At 54.7% G+C, this 15,521-nt stretch overlaps 1 protein-coding gene across 9 annotated transcripts in view; it reads left to right on the top strand.

Annotated features, from left to right (window-relative positions):
• Positions 1 to 200: 200 nt before the first annotated feature.
• The window catches only part of LOC137418169 (BTB/POZ domain-containing protein KCTD3-like), a 94,087-nt gene continuing 78,766 nt past the window's right edge, over positions 201 to 15,521 (top strand). The window contains exons 1-2 of one of the 9 annotated variants that reach the window (XM_078786345.1): positions 201 to 308; positions 525 to 645. The gene's annotated coding sequence lies outside the window, so the exon portion shown is untranslated. Of the gene's footprint in view, positions 309 to 413; positions 646 to 734; positions 934 to 1,074; positions 1,180 to 3,856; positions 3,971 to 7,374; positions 7,393 to 15,521 lie in introns of those variants that run through there. The other 8 variants (XM_078786344.1, XM_078786351.1, XM_078786346.1 and 5 more) reach the window with 8 other exon arrangements.

Genomic DNA, 15,521 nt, shown 5'->3' with positions numbered 1-15,521 from the left:
TTGGTTAGAACGTCAAAGTTTTAGTGCGTCGCGTATGTAGAATAGAGCCGTGAGGATCTGAAAGCGCCATAAAACCCCAAAAAGAAGAAGAAGAAGAATCTGCGTAGGTACCGCACAACTGATTTTGGAAAAGGCCCACGGTGTGCGTGTTTACGTGCAGCCTGACGTCATCACGTCGGTGAAGGCGGTCGCGGCTTGGAGACGCAGTGAGCGACCGAAAATGAAGGATAAAATGGATGCATTCGCATTGAGAACGTAAACGCGGTTACAAATCAGAGGTGGAACGTCGGCTGGACATCGGTGCACAGGTGCGAGGGGGTGAACGAACATCACGCTTTGCAAAATGATTGACGGACAAACGGCGAAGGTTATTTTAATAAATGAAGGGACTCCTCCTAAGGGTGGAGCGTGATGACGTCACGGGGCGTGGCCACGAGCACGCAGTGCGGAAGGCTGGTCGGCGTGCGCACGGCGCGTTCGGACGTGACATGTTTACGTAGCGGGTGTGCGTGTCCCCCCTGCAGCCCGGGTCGTCACATGTGGTGCGCGCAGCTCCGTTTACCCCTCACCCTGATGGACGTTGCTGTGACGAGGCGATCGCACTGAGCGCGGGAAGGTGCTCCGTGCGGCACGACGAGCGTCCTGGTGAGTGAACGTGACCGTGACGCGTCTCCACACCTTGTACCCTCCGTTATTAATATTATCGATCGCTCGTCCATCTTTACCTTTACGCTCGAGCACGTCTTCGCACCTTTAATAGCCTACCTGCATTTACCTCACGGGTGCATTGGTGCGTGTCGGCCTGCGCGGTGCGCGTCTCGTGCTAGCTCGACCTTACCTTTGCTTACACAAGACCTGCTGTGGTCAAAGGCAAACACCTGTTGCGTTTCAGGCCCCACAGGTTTACGATGGCCCGTAACGCTCAGGCCACAGGTGTGTAACAATGACCGTCGGCGTCTCGTCACGCGCTTCCATTGATCGCTCGATCACCTTGTTAATGTTTGTTGCCGTGTTTCACCTCATCATGTATTATCGGTTTTGTCATTGATCCGGAAATGCGAGTGTTTCATCGGCCCACCTGACGAACGACCTGGATCGTGCGTGTCATCGACTACACCGATCACACCTTTTTGGTTCAAGGCCGCGTTTTGCGAGGACCGCCTGCTCGGCCTGACTTGAGTAAAGGGGGCGGGACTTTCGAGATGACGTGTGAATGCTGATGAGGCTTCCTGCGCATGCGCTGTGTGTGTGTTTACAGTGACGGGTCGGCTCCACGGGAACTTTTAACCTGCTGTTTGTTACCAGAACTTGCTCTGTGATTCAAATAATCTTAAAAATAATTTTCACCATTTAAACGAAAGAGTGGCAATTTCTTAGTGGTTAAGCATGTTGTTTCCTCTGCAGCCTCTGGCTGCTGGTTGCATCATTTCTCTGGAAGCACGTTTGTGCCGCTGATGACCCAATTACCAGTGAGCTGGTACTCAATTTGCCGACCTCGGGAGGATGACAGGCTGAGTCGACCCCCTGGTGTTCATTCAACGATCGACCGGGATTCAAACTCAGGATTATGGGATCCCAATCCGGCACCCGAACCGCTAAGCCAACACCAGGCTGTGGTTAACCCTGATTGGTCTGTTCCTGAATGCAAATCCGACTCTCAGAAATTTAGGGAATACGAGAAATATCCGTGGATGAAAGGTGGCGGGTGCCTGCCAATTCCTGTTGATACAAGCGAGCAGTGCCAGTTTACATGACGCACACACCGGCGCATACACCGACGCACACACCGACGCATACACCGACGCACACACCGACGCACACACCGACGCACACACCGACGCACACACCGACGCACACACCGACACACACACCGACACCACACACCGACACACACACCGGCACACACACACACCGACACACACACACCGGCACACACACACACACACACACACACCAGCACACACACACACGCACACACACCGGCACACACACACACAACACACACACACACACACACACACAGGGACACACACACACAGGGACACACACACATCGACGCACACACTGACACACACACACCGGCACACACACACACCGGCACACACACACACACCGGCACACACACACACACACACACACCGGCACACACACACACACACACACCGACACATACACCGGCACACACACACACACACTGACACACACACACCGGCACACACACACACCGGCACACACACACACACCGGCACACACACACACACACACACACCGGCACACACACACACACACACACCGATGCACACACCGACACACACACACACACACAGGGACACACACACCGACGCACACACCGACACACACACACCGGCACACACACACACTGGCACACACACACACCGACACACACACACATCTCGTTTTTTTTCATTTCTGTTCCTTACAATTCTATCCCTCTTTCACACACACACACACACACACACACACACACACACACACACACACACACACACACGGGGACAAACACACACATACACACACACACCATTCAAAGACATAGGAAGTTACGAGGGACGGCAATTTGACATCTCGCCCTGAGCATCATTTACCCTCGATACGCCACTGGTCCAGTGTTTTTGCGATCTGTTTTTTAAATTCTAAAGTGGAGCAAATTCCTTCATGCTCACACTGGCTCTCACTACAGTCCAGTATGGACACTGGCTCTCACTACAGTCCAGTATGGACACTGGCTCTTACTACAGTCCAGTATGGACACTGTCTCTCACTACAGTCCAGTATGGACACTGGCTCTCACTACAGTCCAGCATGGACACTGGCTCTTACTACAGTCCAGTATGGACACTGGCTCTCACTACAGTCCAGTATGGACACTGGCTCTTACTACAGTCCAGTATGGACACTGGCTCTTACTACAGTCCAGTATGGACACTGGCTCTCACTACAGTCCAGTATGGACACTGGCTCTTACTACAGTCCAGTATGGACACTGGCTCTTACTACAGTCCAGTATGGACACTGGCTCTCACTACAGTCCAGTATGGACACTGGCTCTTACTACAGTCCAGTATGGACACTGGCTCTCACTACAGTCCAGTATGGACACTGGCTCTCACTACAGTCCAGTATGGACACTGGCTCTCACTACAGTCCAGTATGGACACTGGCTCTCACTACAGTCCAGTATGGACACTGGCTCTCACTACAGTCCAGTATGGACACTGGCTCTTACTACAGTCCAGTATGGACACTGGCTCTTACTACAGTCCAGTATGGACACTGGCTCTCACTACAGTCCAGTATGGACACTGGCTCTTACTACAGTCCAGTATGGACACTGGCTCTCACTACAGTCCAGCATGGACACTGGCTCTTACTACAGTCCAGTATGGACACTGGCTCTTACTACAGTCCAGTATGGACACTGGCTCTTACTACAGTCCAGTATGGACACTGGCTCTTACTACAGTCCAGTATGGACACTGGCTCTTACTACAGTCCAGTATGGACACTGGCTCTTACTACAGTCCAGTATGGACACTGGCTCTTACTACAGTCCAGTATGGACACTGGCTCTCACTACAGTCCAGTATGGTTCAGAAAACGCCTGTACTTTCACGGCACTGTAGAGCCATTACGGGTACAGGGTAGATGAGATTCTGCACTTTCGGCACATCCTAATGTTGCAGGTTAAGACCGTATGAATTTGCTCCAAGAAAGGAAGCGAATCTGGGTCGATAGGCAATAGGCAGGAATGTTCGCCACCATTGCTGCCATCTATTTTGCCGTTCTCCATTTTGGTTGCCATGCTCGATATCTCTGCTTTCATGTCGTCCTTCAGCTGCTACTGGTCGCTTGCCATTTGGTCCTGCTTAGCCATACTGGCCTCCATCATAGCTCTACTCCAACCAGGACGTCGACCCTGCGTACATAGCTCCATCGCTGGTACTTCTCGGTGGGTTCTGGTTTCTGGGCGGTACCTTTCCTTCGCCCTCAAGTGGCCCCTCTATCTCCATCTCAATTGATGTCGCCGTCACTTTAATGAAATGCTGAACCTCCTTCGGGTCGCTCCCATGCTTAACCTCCTCCCTCCACCCACACTGCCCCAATCCCTCTTCCTTTCAAATTTCCAGTTTTCCCTCCTGATAGTTTCCTTCTGTATCCATGTTTTCCATCCCATGCACCCTCTCCTGACCCCCATTCCTCCCCGCACCCATTGTTTGTCGACCTCCATCTGTCTTGGCCTTCGGCTCTGCTGTTGGTGTTTCCCCCCTCTCTCTTCTGGTCCTTTTGTCCTGATCCGGTAAGTGTACTGGTGCGAACTTTTCCACAAGCCGCGACAATGTATGCAAAAAAAACCCAAAAACCATTACCCCTTAACCTGGTCCACAAAACGAATTTGGTGTTCAGCCCGGGTCCAAATAGCATTCCCCATAACCAATTTGTAACAGACTCGATGTCTCCAGCGGGTGACACGAGACCGCTGCAGAAGAACCCTCAATACGTCGGGCGGAGGCGTTCTGCAAGCTCCGTCTCTGCGGTGAGCGCGAGCGGGTTTGAGCGCGAGCGGGTTTGAGCGCGTGCGGGTTTGAGCGCGAGCGGGTTTGAGCGCCTGCGGGTTTGAGCGCGAGCGGGTTTGAGCGCGAGCGGGTTTGAGCGCCTGCGGGTTTGAGCGCGTGCGGGTTTGAGCGCGTGCGGGTTTGAGCGCGTGCGGGTTTGAGCGCGTGCGGGTTTGAGCGCGTGCGGGTTTGAGCGCGAGCGGGTTTGAGCGCGTGCGGGTTTGAGCGCGTGCGGGTTTGAGCGCGTGCGGGTTTGAGCGCGAGCGGGTTTGAGCGCGTGCGGGTTTGAGCGCGTGCGGGTTTGAGCGCGAGCGGGTTTGAGCGCGAGCGGGTTTGAGCGCGAGCGGGTTTGAGCGCGAGCGGGTTTGAGCGCGTGCGGGTTTGAGCGCGAGCGGGTTTGAGCGCGAGCGGGTTTGAGCGCGTGCGGGTTTGAGCGCGAGCGGGTTTGAGCGCGTGCGGGTTTGAGCGCGAGCGGGTTTGAGCGCGTGCGGGTTTGAGCGCGTGCGGGTTTGAGCGCGAGCGGGTTTGAGCGCGTGCGGGTTTGAGCGCGAGCGGGTTTGAGCGCGTGCGGGTTTGAGCGCGTGCGGGTTTGAGCGCGAGCGGGTTTGAGCGCGAGCGGGTTTGAGCGCGTGCGGGTTTGAGCGCGTGCGGATTTGAGGGGATATGTTTATGCTGGAAGACGGTTCCGCAGCTGCATAAAGGAAATAAACTTTTAAAGTGACAGGTTTAATAAATAATGAGGATGGTGACACAGCCGAGCCCGGGTGACAGCTCAGGTGAGCATGCTACCTTTGAGGCGTCTTGTCAACTCATCAGGCTTGTGTGTTTAACAAGTTCATCCTAATGATCTTAACACGTACGTCCACTGCTTGCTGTGTTTGCCTCTTTTTTTTCTTCCTGTTTCCTCATAACGTGGTGTTTCATTTGTCGAGGTGTTCATATTTATTTCAATAATTTCTGTGCCAACCTTCCGGACCAACATCAATTATATCGACACGTGTACCGATATGTCTTTCTGTTAAAACAATTATTTTTTCGTGTTTCTATATGTAGTATGTGGCTGGGAGGATGGCCTACACTCACCTCTAAGCTGTCCAGCCTGTGTTACCCAGACAGGGTGATTCACCAATATGTGTGCCGTCCCTCGGATGGATGTTAAACGGCTGTCTTGTATGCCGGCATATCAATATGTGTGCCGTCCCTCAGATGGACGTTAAGCGGCTGTCTTGTATGCCGGCATATCAATATGTGTGCCGTCCCTCAGATGGACGTTAAGCGGCTGTCTTGTCTGCCGGCATATCAATATGTGTGCCGTCCCTCAGATGGACGTTAAGCGGCTGTCTTGTCTGCCGGCATATCAATATGTGTGCCGTCCCTCAGATGGACGTTAAGCGGCTGTCTTGTCTGCCGGCATATCAATATGTGTGCCGTCCCTCAGATGGACGTTAAGCGGCTGTCTTGTCTGCCGGCATATCAATATGTGTGCCGTCCCTCAGATGGACGTTAAGCGGCTCTCTTGTCTGCCGGCATATCAATATGTGTGCCGTCCCTCAGATGGACGTTAAGCGGCTGTCTTGTCTGCCGGCATATCAATATGTGTGCCGTCCCTCAGATGGACGTTAAGCGGCTGTCTTGTCTGCCGGCATATCAATATGTGTGCCGTCCCTCAGATGGACGTTAAGCGGCTGTCTTGTCTGCCGGCATATCAATATGTGTGCCGTCCCTCAGATGGACGTTAAGCGGCTGTCTTGTCTGCCGGCATATCAATATGTGTGCCGTCCCTCAGATGGGCGTTAAGCGGCTGTCTTGTCTGCCGGCATATCAATATGTGTGCCGTCCCTCAGATGGATGTTAAGCGGCTGTCTTGTCTGCCGGCATTAGTTGGTGGACGTTGAAGACCCCATGGTGCTTTGCGTACAATTGTCGAGCTATCACAGACATCATGAACAAATTCCAAATTCGTGCCCCAACTAGTTATGGGAAGGCAAAGCAAACCTCCCTGTGTCGTCATTGCTCAGGAAGCTGTGTCGGCGTCACCGACGTCACTCTGCGTCACTCTGCGTCACTCTGTGAAGAGTGCGGTACGTCAGAGAGCGTGAGTGACAGAGATATTATGTGGAATGAAACTGTTACAAAATCTTCTTTTTTTTCAAATGTGATCATTATTTTAAAGGGTTTTTGACCATTTGAGTTTTTTATTTAACCTTAAAATGAATGTTTCATTGAAAGATTGACAATCATTTTGCTACCCTGAGGTGCTTTAACACGTCGTTTGGTGCACTCCAGCCCATGTTTGCCGACACAAGGCAACAACAACTTTTGTGCAATATAGTTTTGTTGGAGACTGCCACACACCTGACTCACACTACATGATTGTCAGCAAGACTATTTTTGGTAAACAAAATGGCAATGACGAAGAAATACAGGCAAAGGATGAGGAGGGTGAAAGGTCTGAGCACCGCGGATTTGGCACTCACGCTGATACGTCACTCACGCTGATACGTCACTCACGCTGATTCGTCACTCACGCTGATACGTCACTCACGCTGATACATCACTCACGCTGATACGTCACTCACGCTGATACGTCACTCACGCTGATACGTCACTCACGCTGATACGTCACTCACGCGGATTTGGCACTCACGCTGATACGTCACTCACGCTGATACGTCACTCACGCTGATACGTCACTCACGCTGATACGTCACCGATGGCATGCCAGGAGGAAGCGTCGGCTGTTGATCAAGCCCTGGGTGGAGAGTTGGCCCACTCAGGGAGCGATCAACGAACTTGCACCTGGTACTTGATGTCGAAGGTGAGGGAACTCGTATTTATACTTACTAGTAAATACCCGTGCCCTTTGGGTATGTGTCGCTGCATTAAACTCACATTTCCATTTCCTCTTTCTTTTCCAATCCTGGAAAGGCTTGCTTTTAAAACAGGCCTCTTTATGTTTATAAAAGGAGCCGTGTGTGTGTGTCTGTGTGTCCGTCCATGCATGCGTCCGGGTTCCACACATTGGTTGGACAGTTCGCCTGACTCCACCCACAATTTCGATACGATGACCGCCATGTTGGTACTTGCTGCTATACGAAATCAAAGACTTCTTCAGTGCTGTCGTATTCCCAATCGTTACGCCCTATAAGTTTTCTCTTCGGTGTGAAATGACCAAAGCGACAGATAAAAGGATTTTGAGCCGACGGGCTTTGTGAAGATGGCCTCTGTGATTGAGGCAGCGTTCTCTTGTTTATACACCTCCCACAGAACGATGTGAAATTCTCTCCAGCAGAGCTTTTACTCTGGAGGTTATGCCAGTCCTTGCTATTATTTCCGACTATTTTCTCTTAAAATTGTGAGTTGGATAGATGACTATGACAGGTTTCTGTGAAGTTGCCGATAGTATGACAGGGCAGCGGGGAACGTTAAATATACCACCGTTTTGATGTGGAAATGCCCGTTCACTTTTTTGGGTTGGAGAACGGTGAGGAGGTGGGTGGGATATTAAAGATGGGACAGATTTGGAAGGGGGAGGTTGTGGCTTTGGGGTTTTGGGAGTGGGTTTGGGATTTTTGGTAAGGGTGGGAGAGAGAAAGAATTGGACAGATGACTATGACAGGTTTCTTCGGCATTTCGGCATCAGCTGAGTTCGTTTCGTTTCCCATAAATGTTCGTTTCCCATAAATCGTACACTTTCAAAAATCCAATCTCACCCCTCCCCTCCAGATCTTCCCCATAACCCCTCCCCTCCAAATCTTCCCCATCACCCCTCCCCTCCAAATCTTCCCCATCACCCATCCCTTTCAAATCTCCCCCCTTGCCCCCTCCCTCCTAAACTACTCCCTCACCCCTCCCCGCCAAGACGCCCCCTCGCCCCTCCCCTCCTAGACTCCTGCCTCACCCCTCCCCTCCAAATCTCCCCCATATCCCATCCCTTTCAAATCCCTCCCCTTGTCCCTTCCCTCCCAAACTCCCCCCTCACCCCTCCCCTTCAAATCTCCCCACCCTCATTGCTTCTCAATTTCCCCCCGCTCACTCCCCCTCCTCAAAGCGTCCTCCCCGCTTCTTCCCCCTTCAAACTCTCACCTCCATCTCCCCCAACCTTCTGCCTCGCTCTTCCCCCTCCTCAAATAACACCTCATTGTGGCTCACCCAATCACCATCAAACCTTTTGTCCGCCCCATCCTTCCCTTTCTCCGAGCTATTCTGAAATCTCTGACACACCTTCAACAGCTCTCCCTACCTCTTCCACCTCTTCCACATCTTACCCTACCCCTCCTCCCCCCTGTTCTGTATCTGATGCTCCCCCTTCCTCTTCATTAACGGTGTGGACCTCAAACATCCGGGGCCTTCGTTCAAACTTAACTGATCTCTCCATACAGGTTGCTTCTGTCAAACCAGACGTGATCTGCTTAACAGAAACTTTCCTCCTTTATGATGTCTCTGATTCCATAGTATCTCTCCCGGGCTACTCCCTCCTCCGGTATGATAGACCTGAGCCTCGTCCTGGAGGCGGGGTTGCTATCTTTATCAAAAACTCTCTTCCTCACTCGCCCTGCACTGCACTCTCTCCACCTCACCCCCAGGAATACCTCTGGCTACGGCTTCCCCTTCGCTCCCACCTCTTGTTCATATGTGTGTTGTACCGTCCACCAAACAGTGATGACTCCATCTACATCTCGCTGTCTGATGATATGGACCAACTTCTATCTACTCATCCCAACTCTCTCTTCCTCATATGTGGTGATTTCAACTGTCATCATGCCAGTTGGCTGGGTGTGGGTACCTCTCTCACCAGCCATGGCTCCTCAGCAAAGGACTTCTGCGACTCACTGGGACTGACACAATCTGTCAATTTCCCGACCCGGATCTCAGTCAACGGAACATCTTCTCTTCTGGACTTGGTTATGACTAACTTCCCTGAAAATGTCTGCTGCTCTTCTTCTGCTCCGATCGGATCATCTGATCATGTCCTTGTTAAAGTGGACATCTCTCTGACCATCCTCAGGGAGCCTGCTCAGCGTCGACGAGTCTGGCATTTCACTCAGGCCAACTGGCACGGTCTTCAAGCAGCCATCAATCATCTGGACTGGTCTCCCATCTCTACCACCTCTGACATCAACTCATCCTGGGAATTCTTCCAAAGTAAATTGCTCTCTCTCATGCACAGATTTATCCCATCTCGTCTTCAGTTGTCATACCCTTCCTCCCGTCCATGGTACACGGAATCTTGTGGTGAGGCTGTTGCCCAGAAACAACTTGCCTTCGTCTCCTGGAAAGCAAATCCAACGGAAGGAAATCTCATTTCCTTTCACAAAGCCCGAAACAAGTGTGTGTCCACCCTCAGGAGAGCCAGGAAACAATATCTCTCCGTTCTCAAGACCGAACTCTCTTATCTGTCTCCCTCTTCCAAATCCTGGTGGCGTCTGGTCAAATCCGTTTCTGGTGTTTGTTCCCCCTCCATCCCCTCCCTTACCTCAAACGGCTACACAGCTGACTCCGCACGTGAAAAAGCTGAATGCCTCAACTCTGTGTTTGCCTCTAAATCTTGTGTCCCAAACCCATCCCTCTCTGTACCCACCATACCCAGTCGTACCCTGCTGCTCCTGGACTCCGTGTCCTTTCCTCCTGACAAGGTGGAAAAGTTTCTGTCAACCCTCGACTCTGATTCTGCAACTGGACCCGACGGCATCAGCCCACGGGTCCTAAAATCCTGCTCTGCTGCTCTATCTCACCCTCTCTCTGTTCTCTTCACCCTCTCTTTTGCTCAAGGTCAACTGCCATCTGCTTGGAAATCAGCCAACATCACCGCTTTGCACAAAAAAGGTGCAAAAACAGATCCTAGCAACTACAGACCAATCAGCCTTCTCCCAATTATCAGCAAAGTCATGGAATCCATCATTGCTTCTGATATGAAATCTTTCCTCTTCTCCAATGGCTTGATCTCTGATCATCAATTTGGTTTCAGACCAGGTCACTCTACTCTGGACATGCTGCTTCTGCTGTCTCAACAATGGATGGAGGTCCTCAATGCCAAACAGGAAATTAGAGCTGTCTCCCTCGACATATCACGTGCCTTCGACACGGTCTGGCACCCCGCTCTGCTCACCAAACTCTCCTCCTTTGGTATCCATGGAAATCTCCACGCATGGCTGGCGGACTTCCTCTCTAGTCGTCGTCAACGTGTGGCCCTGAATGGGTTTCTCTCATCTCCTCTTCCTGTTCAGGCTGGAGTTCCCCAAGGCAGTGTTCTGGGCCCCGTGCTTTTTCTTGTCTTCATCAATGATCTCTCTGACTCTCTCGAAAATCCTCTCTATCTCTTTGCTGATGACTCCACTCTCTGCCGCTCCATTCCTCTTCCCTCAGATCGGCAGTCTGCTGCCTCCTCACTCTCTGAAGACCTGGACAAAATCACAGACTGGTCAAACAAGTGGAACATGTCTTTCAATCCTGACAAATCTCACACTCTTACTATGTCTCTCCGAAAAGATCGACTGGACAACCCTCCCATCTACTTTCTCAACAATCCTCTCCAAGAAGTTCTGTCGCTCAAGATTTTGGGTCTCACTATCTGCCATGATCTTTCTTGGGAAAACCACATTTCCAAGCTGGCCTCCAAAGCCAGTCGCCGACTGGGCATCCTCCGTCGTGCGAAGTCCTTCCTCGGCACACCTGAGCTCCTCACCACATACAAGGCTTTCATCCGCAGCTCAATGGAATACTGTTCTCCCCTATGGGCCGGTGCTCCTGCCTCACACCTAGCTCGGCTTCACGCTGTTGAAACCAAAGCTTTCAGAATTATTGGAATCTCCCGCGATGAAGCTATCTCTGAGGGCTTTTCACTCACTCACCGCAGGCAGGTAGGTGGTCTTTCTGTCTTCTACCGACTCCTCTCCGGCCTTGCACCCCCAGCTCTCTCTGTGCTCTGTCCCCCAAATATTCCTACAGGTCGCACAAGATCTGCCAGCAACCCTCTGATGGTTAAACTGCCGAAATCTCGGCTCTCTGCTCACCTTCACTCTTTCATTCCTCTTTTCTCCCGCCTCTGGAACAAACTCCCTCACTCCCTTCAATCCCACTCCTCCCTCCAGGTCTTTAAAACAGCTGTTCACCACCATCTCTTATCTTCCCCCATCCAAAACCTTGATCTTTTCTACCCCCGCTAATTCACCCCAGATCCACCTTGTTTGAAATTCCAACTTCTTTCCTGGAAGTCCTGGCAGTGTCCATATGTTTTATACCTCTCCCACCCCCACCCCCCTTCCCATGCCTCCCCCCCCCCCCCCCCAAAGCCCTCTCCCGCTCACAGATCTCTCGATGTCTCCATGTCTCTCGGTCCCTGCTCTCAAATGTTGTGTTTGTGTCCTTTCCCCCTCTCTCCCCATCTTGTCTACCGCTCCCGATGTTATATGTTTTATGTGTCGGTTTGTCTTTCTGTGTGTTTAATGTTCGCTCTTTCACGAGCCTCGATCTTGTATACAAAAAAAAAAAAAAAATTTGAAGTGGGAAAAGTGGAAAATGTATATGTGCTGTAATATTTGTATATACAGTACTGTAATTGCCTGTGCTTGCTTTCCCGTCATATCTTGTACGATTGCCATTACTCGTGCTTTTGTGAGCATGGTACGGAGGTGGATACTTCATGACCTGGGACGGCTCCATTCCATCTTATGAAACCCACAAATTAAGATAGTGTGGTGCTGTGCACACACGATTCGTTTGCCAAGAAGGTAGGCCACAACGCGTTGTACAAACTGAAATGCTTTATTAATGGCCCGCACGTAAGCACTGGGCGGGCTCGACTATCGAGCCCGCATATATGTCCCGGGGCCACGCCTTGCCCCCGGGCGTGGCCGGTCGGCCGAAAGGCGGGGCATGTCCTCAGTTCCACCTTGCGCCTCGTGACGCCTTCGTTCCGGGCGTGGCCCGAGCTGCGCTTCCACGCCCGGACGCTCGCGCCACCCACTGGTGCGCGGAATTATTGCCCATTGACAATGTGTCCGCCACACGCGCCCCCCCCCCCAGAATTCCCGCGCACCTGAAGGGTGAGCTTGCGGGGAAGCCGGATGACCCGGCCGAAACGCCCTCTGGCGATGCGTGCAGGGCTGGGGGGTAGCGGGGCTGGGGGGTGCCGGGGTCTGACCGCCGGGGGGCGGCCTCGATGCGGAGGCAGAGCTGCTTGCGGTGGGTGGTCCAGATCAAGGTGGGCCGGCTTGAGGCGGTCCACGGAGATACGATCCGGAGTACCGCCGATGTCCACGGTGAAATGTTTGTCCCCGGTCTCCAGCATGCGGAAGGGCCCGTCGTATGGGGGCCGCAGTGGTGCCCGGTGGGCGTCGTGCCGGATGAAAACGTACTCCGCCGTGCGAAGCTCCGGGGCGACGTGGGAGGACGGGCAACCGTGGTGTGCCGTCGGCATGGGGGCGAACCTCCTGGCGGTCTCCTGCAGGGTGGAGCGCTGTTGCACCAAGGAGTCGGGGATAAATTCGCCCGGTACCCGCAGCGGTTGTCCAAAGACAAGCTCCGCCGAGGACGCGCGCAGGTCGTCCTTGGGCGCCGTCCTGAGGCCCAGCAGGACCCAGGGGAGCCTGTCGGCCCAGCTGCCGTCGCTGAGGCTGGCCCGGAGCGCGGCCTTCATTGAGCGATGAAAGCGCTCGCACAGGCCGTTGGCCTGGGGGTGGTAGGCCGTGGTGCGGTGCAGCTTGACGCCGAGCCCTTGTGCCACCGCTCCCCAGAGCTCCGAGGTGAACTGGGGGCCGCGGTCGGATGAGATGTCCGAGGGGGCATCGAACCGGGCAACCCACGTGGCAATGAAGGCTTGCGCGACGTCAGCCGCAGCCGTCGCCGCCAATGGCACCGCCTCCGGCCACCCGGTGGTGCGGTCCACCATGGTGAGGAGGTGGGTGAACCCCCGCGAGGGGGGCAGAGGTCCCACCAAGTCGACGTGGACGTGGTCGAACCGACGCTCGGGCACCGTAAACGGGGCCTGGGTGTGGCGGTGGACCTTTGCACGCTGGCACGCGAGGCACGTCCTGGCCCAGTCGAGGACGTTCTTCCTGAGGCCATGCCAGACGAACTTCGCCGCGACGAGCTTCTGGGAGGCCTTCGTGCCCGGGTGGGACAGGCCGTGGATGGCGTCAAAAACCGGGCGCTGCCAACTAGCGGGCACGATGGGGCGAGGCCGGCCGAGGGAGACATCGCACAAGAGGGCAGTGCCCGCGACGTCGAACGGCACCTCGGTGACTCGGAGGCCCGTGACGGCGGTTAGCAAGGCCTGGATGTCGGGTGTCGGCGGTCTGGTCCTCCGCCATCCGGGCATAGTCGATCCCGAGGTGGACCGCGTGTGCGACGGACCAGGAAAGGCAGTCCGCCACCGGGTTGTCCTTACCCGCGACGTGACGGATGTTCGTCGTGTACTCGGACATGGCAGAGAGGTGACGTTGCTGCCGGGCCGACCATGGCTCGGCGACCTTGGCCATCGCGAAAACAAGGGGCTTGTGATCGACGAAAGCAATGAACGGGCGGCCCTCGAGCAGATGGCGGAAGTGTCGGACCGCCAAGTGGAGCCCGAGCAGCTCGCGGTCGAAGGTGCTGTAGCGGCGTTCGTGCGGGCGAAGCTGCCGGCTAAAAAACGCCAGCGGCTGCCAAGCACCACTCACCCACTGCTCGTGCACCGCGCCCACCGCGTAGTCCGACGCGTCGGTGGTGAGGGCGATTGGTGCATCGGGCGCCGGGTGCGCCAGCATGGTGGCGTTGGCCAAGGCCAGCTTTGCGCCCGCAAGCGCCGTGGCCATCGGCTCCGTCCAGGCGATGTCACCTTTGCCCGGCTTCCCCCGGAGGGCCTCGTGCAGGGGGCGCAGGAGCTGGGCGACGCGGGGCACGAAGCGGTGATAGAAATTCACCATGCCCAGGAATTCCTGGAGCCCCTTGATCGTGCGGGGGCGCGGGAAACTCCTGACCGCCTCCACCTTGGCCGGTAAAGGGATGGCCCTGTGCCTGGTGATGCGGTGCCCCCAAGAAGTCGATGGCGGTGACGCCAAAACGGCACTTCGCGGGGTTGATTATCAGGCCATGCTGGCCCAGGCGTTCGAAGAGAGTGCGGAGGTGGAGCAGGTGCTCCTCCCGGGACGCGCTCGCGACTAGGATGTCGTCCAGGTAGACGTAGATGAAAGGTAAGTCGCGCAAGACACTGTCCATGAGCCGCTGGAACGCCTGAGCCGCATTTTTCAACCCAAAAGGCATCCGCAGGAACTCAAAGCGGCCGAAAGGGGTAATGACGGCCGTCTTTGGTACGTCGTCCGGTTGTACGGGGACCTGGTGGTAGCCCCGGATGAGGTCCACCTTGGAGAAAACGGTCGTGTTTGCCAACCGGGCGGAAAAGTCCTGAATATGCGGGACCGGGTAGCAGTTGGGGGTGGTGGCGTCGTTGAGCCGGCGGTAGTCACCGCACGGCCGCCATCCGCCGCCGGGCTTGGGCACAATGTGCAGAGGAGAGGCCCATGCGCTGTTGGAGCGCCGTACGATGCCCAGCCGCTCCAGCGTGGCGAACGCCGCTTTCGCCACGGCGAGCTTCGTGGGGTCGAGGCGGCGCGCCCAGGCATAGACCGGTGGTCCGACGGTGGGGATATGGTGCTCCACCCCGTGTTTGACGGCCACCGCTGAAAAGTTGGGCCGCGTGAGTGCCGGGAAACTGGCGAGGAGGTGGGTAAACTCGTCCGCTGCCGGAAGCGTACAGACTAACCTCACCGGGCCGGAACCATTCAGCAAGCCGCTTGGCAAGCCGCTTGGCAAGCCGCTCGGTGAGCCGCTCAGCGAGCTGCTCAACGAGCCGCTCAGCGAACAAGCGAGCGAGCTGAAGGTTTCGGCCTGGACGAGACGTCGACGCTTAACGTCCACCAACAGCCCATGCGCACAAAGGAAGTCCGCACCGAGCAGGGCCATTGGCAC

Source organism: Myxine glutinosa, chromosome 11 (assembly GCF_964187855.1).
Source record: "Myxine glutinosa chromosome 11, kmMyxGlut1.1, whole genome shotgun sequence".
Classification (NCBI taxonomy): domain Eukaryota; kingdom Metazoa; phylum Chordata; class Myxini; order Myxiniformes; family Myxinidae; genus Myxine; species Myxine glutinosa.
This window is presented reverse-complemented; position numbering and strand designations above follow the sequence as displayed.